The sequence below is a fragment of the Suricata suricatta genome, chromosome 12 (assembly GCF_006229205.1).
Source record: "Suricata suricatta isolate VVHF042 chromosome 12, meerkat_22Aug2017_6uvM2_HiC, whole genome shotgun sequence".
Taxonomy (NCBI): domain Eukaryota; kingdom Metazoa; phylum Chordata; class Mammalia; order Carnivora; family Herpestidae; genus Suricata; species Suricata suricatta.
In genome coordinates, this window is record NC_043711.1 from 96037676 (window position 1) to 96044143 (window position 6468).

Consider the following 6468-nt stretch of genomic DNA (forward strand, 5'->3'; position numbering starts at 1 on the left):
CTGTGCTGACAGCTAGCTCAGAGCCTGGAGCCTGCTTCTGGTTCTCTGTCTCCCTCTCTCTCTGACCCTCCCCTGCTCGCGCTGTCTCTCTCTCTCAAAAATAAATTAAACATTAAAAAAAATTTTTTTTAATAAAAGTAAATAAAAAATGTGTCTTATAGTGTTGTACATACGATGTATATTGTGATTCGGCTTGCTTTGGAATCTTCAAGCTGGAGTCCCAGCGTTCTGCCCTCCCCTGCCCTTTTGTCCTTATCCAACCTGTTATGTTTTATTTCTTGTTTTACTGACCAAGGACCCCAAATACAATACTGAATTAAAGTCAAATAGTGCACATTCTCATCTCCTTCACAGTCTCAGGTAAAACCCTTGACTATTTGACCAGTATTCCTTGTTATTGCTCTACCGTAGATTCTCTTTATCAGATTAAAGAATTTTCCTTCCATTTATAAGTTGGCTAAGTTTTTGTTGAATTCATCCAGTGCTTTTTCTGCATCATTATGTGCTAGGTTTTTTGGCTTCAGTCAGTGCAGTGAACTGTATAGATTCTTTTTATGATGGTAAAACACACACCATTTACCCTGTCAGTAACTTCCAGGCGTACAATACAGCCTTGTCAGCCACATACCTACGCTGTGTGGCAGACCCTGAAGCCCCCAGCCCGCATGGCTGAAACTGCACACGCACCAAACAACTCCCCACGTCTCCCCTTCCATTCCCTTTTCCTACTTGGATTTATTCTATTTATCCCAGTATTTTGTGGCATTACAAAATGTAGGCGCTTTTATGTTTATTTATTAAACAGCATTTTCACGAAATGGAAGGTAGTCTGCCTTAACTTCTAAATACATAAACAATTAAAAGCCAAGATTTGGGGAGTATCTGTGGCAAATGCCATGTTAAACGGGCCTCCACTCTCCAGCTGACTGTTGCATGCAGGTTTGTAATCCTCAGAAATCACAGATGTGTGAAATCTTTGTAGCTCTGGCTACAATATATATTTAGAATATATACATAGTCAGTGCTTATGCGGGCCAGACAAAACCCTCTGCAGGTCAGATTTGCTCAGCAGTCCGTAATCTCTGCTACAGACTCTTTATCATAAAAGGATGGTATTATTTACCAAACCTAAAAATAGGAGAACCCTTACTTTTTAACTGGGACGTACTGCAGCCCATGTTGTGAATAGGTGTGGCTCAACCTCTCTCAGTCATAAAGGAGCGGGTTTCCAGGGCTTTTCCCCCCAAGGAGTTGTGGAAATGCATGACTAAGGCCGGAGAGAAGAACAAAGGTAGCAGGCGGGGGCCTCAGCTCCTTACTTCCAGGACAAAAGCTGCTTCTGATCCATAATAATAATGTGGACATGGGAACTCTCATATTCTAAAGGGTGATGTCCTAATCTTAAGCAGTTTTGGAAGTCGCTGCGAACTTGGTTGTCAATAGGACAGATGACTCCAGCTGCTTATGCGGGGAAAGGGCTTAGGAAAGTGAGACACGGTGCTTCTGAGAATTTGGGGGGCAGCGTGGGAGCTATGGTTCCAGGATGCACAGAACTGACCTCCCGAGAACACTTTCTATGCAACGCTGGCCTGGCAGCACTGGAGGAACCTGCTGGGGTAGCCTCACCGATCCCCCAGGATCTGACCCCGCTGCCCTCCTGGAAAGCCCAGCACTTCGGCCACAGCTCGGGGCAGAAAGGGGACTCAGTTTTACTTCGGCCTCCTGAGGTGTGTCTCTTAGGTAGAGCCTAGTCACGTGCCTACGGCCTAGTGGCGGGTCGGGCGGGAATGTGAGTTCTGACCTCTACAATCAGGACGCAGAACTCAATTTGGGATTTTCTCAAAGTAGTGAAAGATTGTTTCGAAAAGTTGGGTATCTGTTACAAGATCCAGATTTTTTTATTCTTTGCAATTTTGTTTCCTGTGGGGATTGTGACTAGTTTTTTAATATTCAGATGGGATTTTAATTTGATAACTTTTTTCCTTTTCATTTAACAAACATCAAGTGTACCAGTCACTACTCTAAACTCTGGGATAAAGAGGAACTAGACATTTTCTGTTTCAGAATTTACATGTAAATGGAGGGGCGGAGACCAATCAGCAAGTAAATTACTGTTTAGTGTCATAAAAGAAATGAAACTTCTGATTGGGGGTGGGAAACCCATTTTGGATAATTAGCTCTTTGCAGAAGGGTCCACATGAAACCCAAAACCTAAATGGTGATAATGAGCCATTTAGATTTGGGAGAGCATCCCTGACTTGGGAGAAAAACGAGTAGAAAGACCCTGAGGCAAATAAACTTGTCAAAGTTCAAGAAACTGAAGAAGCAAGTGCGTTGTGAACAGTTGAGGAAAGTAGAAGAAGGCAAGGTTCCTGGAGATTGGGAACACATAAAGTAGGTCGTAGACCAGAAGTTTGGTTTTTACTCCAAGTAAAATAACAGCTAACTTTACTTACTGGGCACTTTGTGATTTGGAATTTAAACCCAAATGGTCTGGCTGAAGAGTCTGGGCTCTAAATCATAAGCTATACTGACTCTCAGTGAGAACTTTGTAACTTTTCTGTTTCACTTTTGAAAAACAATCCATGCCCTTGAGGGTCAAAATGGAAAGAGCCTGGATGCAGAAGAAATGTACTAAGATGCCCTTGGCTTCACACCTCTCTCTAGGGAAGGAAACTGGAGTGTAACACAGGAAACCCTCTGACACCAATGGGTCACCCAGGTAATGTCCAGTTAATAATGAACCACTTTGGTCAAGGAAATTGAGCAATAAGGTCTCAACATGAGTCACAGATGGTAAACAGAAGAGTTGCCAAGGAGGGGGGTCAGAAAAGGGCAATGAGTCTCCAGAGAATGTTCCCATGGGAGAGGAGCGACTTGTTTGGTGGGGTTGTTTTGTTTTTTTTTTTTTTTGAAGTTGTTTCTTTTTAATTAGCTGCTCCCTCCCACAGCAGCGGAGGGGCCCCTCAGCGCCTGAGGTCAGGTTTGTGGCCTAGTTCATTCTACCTAGGAGAAGATTTCTTTGCTTTTATAGGTTGTATCTTCTCAGGATTCCATATGTAACATGAGGCAGCCCTGTCCACGTTAATAGTAAAATCTCATCATTTGAACTAATGCACCTGCCTTAAGAATCTGAATAATTCTGGAGTCAGTTTGGAAAAAAAAAAAAAAAGATGCAGGGGTAGTGAAGTCTTTTGCAAAGAAAATGGTAAAAAGGGATTCTTTCATACCTTTGATGAACTCTAATCTCTGAAGCACTCAGGATATGAGAGAAAGCTAGTTAAACCAGCCCAGCATTGGGGTAATAAATAGGATTATCATTTATTACAAAATCCTAGGTGGTGATACCGATTCTGGCTTTTAATCTTAAATCCAACTATCCAGAATGTAAGGCAACAATGAATTGTGAATTGTCTTCCTTACTCCTCCGTTTGTTGGATGGGCTGCCGAAGGTGAGCAAAGTACAAAGTCTCAGGTCTTAAAACTTCCCTCCTCGGTGGCACATCGGTTAAAAACCAGAAAGGGGTGACATCGATGGAAGGTTTTTTGGGCATTTTTTAAAAGTTTATTTGTTTGAGAGGGACAGAGAGAGTGCAAGTGGGGGAGGAGCAGAGAGAGAGAGAGAAAAGAGAGAGTCCTAAGCAGGCTCTGCATAATCAGTGCACAGAGCCTGAGGCAGGGATTAAACTCACAAAGCCATAAGATAGGGACAGGAGCCAAACCCAGGAGCCTGGCAGCTTAACTGGCTGGGCCACCCAGACCCCCGGGGCGTATTTCTTAAATTAGCAGCGCGCTTTCTTTACTCAGTGCTTCCAGATGAGGAAGACCAGAGTCAAAGTAGAATTGAAAGTCCAGGGTTCAGGTGAATTGACGCAGGGGACTCCACAGTACAGTAAAACTCCGAAGCACGCTTGCTTTCCGTAGGAACAAAAGAGAAGTGTTTTACAATCTTGACTTAATCATCCCCTGGGCTAAACTCCCCATTCCCACTTTCCTCTGCACTGGCAGGGCTGAAAATATCCTTTCTTAGCCTCCGCTGCAGTGTTTGAGGAACTTGCCTCTCTAAACAATTTCTTCCATCAAATACAGTTCCTTATCTGTTCACTTCCCACCGTCTCCATGGCTGCCGCCTGGTCAAGCCAGCTCTCCATCAGATGTGTAGCTTTTTAGGAACACACCCATCATCATCAGTTAGTTGTATTGTTGAGTGCCAAGAGTGCTATTGATAATAATAAAAAAAAGTGTGGAGGGGGGTGTGCCTCGGTGGCTCAGTCTGTTAAGCGTCTGACTTTCACTCAGGCCATGATCTCATGGTTCGTGGGTTCGAGCCCCGCATCAGATTTTCTGCTGTCAGCACAGAGCCCACTTCAGATCCTCTGTCTTCCTCTCTCTCGCTGCCCCTTACCTGCTAGCACTCACTTTCTTAAAATATTTAGAAAAAGTATTTTAAATGTACCTTTGTACAGCAGGGACACTGCCTTAAATTTATATTAATGGAAGTATCCTTTTGGTAGTCTTGAGAGCTATGAAGGAAAATAGGACTTTTAGATCACAAGTTTCATTTGACACAACAAATAGGTAAGTATTTATTTAGCACAGAGCTTAAAGGGATTTGTGAACTCAACAGACGGGCTGAGTAATGATGGCCGGCGAGGGGCCATGGCGGACTAGCATTACACAGCACAGCCAAAGCCACAAAACAGCTTTGGCCAAGTTTGCCGCCCAGGAATATAAATATGGTATTGCCAAATCTTTCAGTATTAAGAAAACAATCTGGGGGCGCCTAGGTGGCTCAGTCAACCGAACGTCTGGCTTCGGCTCAGGTCATGATCTCACAGTTCGGTTCATGGGATGGAGCCCTGCATCAGGTTCTGTGCTGACAGCTAGCTCAGAGCCTGGAGCCTGTCTTCGGATTCTGTGTCTCCCTCTCTCTCTGACCCTCCTCTGCTCACAGTGTCCCTCTCTCTCTCTCTCTCTCTTTCTCTCTCTTTCTCTCTCTCTCTCTCTCTCTCTCTGTCAAAAATAAATTAAGAAAAAGAAAAAATCTGGATGTTTGGAGATCTGAAATCGGATCCTTGGAGTTTTCTGTGAAATCTCCTGCTTTTGAAACGTTGAAGATGGATTTTAAAATTCTGAGACTGTTTTACCAATGGAAACATATCTGTGAGCTGGACAAAGCCTTTAAGTTAAAAGAGAAATACAAACGAGAGCAAAACACGATTTGAGTCTTATTTAACTTGGTGGACGGGGAGCTCATTAAGTGTTGGGGGCGGCCTAAAGCAGTTTAACAATTTATCACCTTATTATGTGTTTTTCATTCACATTGTATTTATAAGCTGATCATCTTAGGTGGTTCAAGCTGTGAAGGGCAGTATTTTTTTGTTGACTTTCATGTCATGTAAATTTAATATAACGTAAAGTGGTTTGAGATTGTGATTTTTTCCAAAGACTGAAAAATTGGTATTGGGCTGTTTTGTGCACTGTCAATCTATGCTCTGCTTTTCTACTATTTTGATGAATTGGTGGTTGCATGTAATTTCTTAGAAAAAGGTACCAGCATAATAGATAACTGATACGGAGTGAAGACGGGCACGTTGATGGAAATGAGAGTTTGTGTGATAGATTTCGAGATTTGCCACCTCTAGTGTTTAGGCTGCATTAGATCCATAAATTAACCCCTAATAACGGCAGGAAAAAGGACCATTGTTAAATGGGTTAAGTTTTCTTTTAAAAAATGGAAAGATAGGTGATTCATAATGATTAACTGAAAAAGAGATTTTATTATCCTTTTGAACATTTACTTCTAATTTTAAAAACAAGATATGCCTTCAAAACATCAACGTAATATGAGCTCTCTGATCTTACACACAAGTTTTGTTTTAAAGGCTTCATTTTAAAAAATGCTTCATGCTCATGGTAAAACTGAACAGCTCAAAATGCAGTGTGGTATCCTGAATGGAATCTTAGAACAGAAAAGGGATATCAATGGAAAAATGGGAAATCCAAATTCAGTCTGTGGTTTCATTTAGTTAATTTCTTAGATTTGACAAACGCACTGTGGGCAACAGGGCACTGACTTTAGGAGAAGCTGGGCATACAGGAACTTTTGCCACTCTAAAATTATTAAAAAATAAAACTTCGAGAACAATAACTAGTACTCCATGTGACCTTTGAACAACACGGGAGTTAGGGGCACCAATCCCCAGGCAGTCAAAATTCTGCCACCTGGTTGGCTCAGTCCGTTGAGCATCCAAATCGATTTCATACCTATTGGTCCCAGGAACTAAGATTATAATCTGTCAACATTTGTAAATTCCCTGGTACCTTGTACCTCCCTCTGCATTCTTTCCTCCTCTTGCAATTTTTCTTCCCCCTGCTGTGTATATCAGCAACCTCCATGATTAAACGTTAGAGTTTGATCAAAAAAAAAAAAATCGATTCAGCTCAGGTCATGATCTCACGGTTTGT

At 42.3% G+C, this 6468-nt stretch overlaps 1 long non-coding RNA gene across 2 annotated transcripts; it reads left to right on the forward strand.

The window, feature by feature from the left end:
• The first annotated feature begins 1283 nt into the window (after positions 1 to 1283).
• Positions 1284 to 5202, forward strand: LOC115275451. 2 transcript variants are annotated; one of them, XR_003901571.1, is made up of 3 exons: positions 1284 to 1727; positions 2668 to 2722; positions 5033 to 5202. It is a non-coding gene; the product is annotated as an uncharacterized LOC115275451 (long non-coding RNA). The 2 variants fall into 2 exon arrangements; XR_003901572.1 differs by lacking the exon at positions 5033 to 5202 and adding an exon at positions 3035 to 3076.
• The last annotated feature ends 1266 nt before the right edge of the window (positions 5203 to 6468 follow it).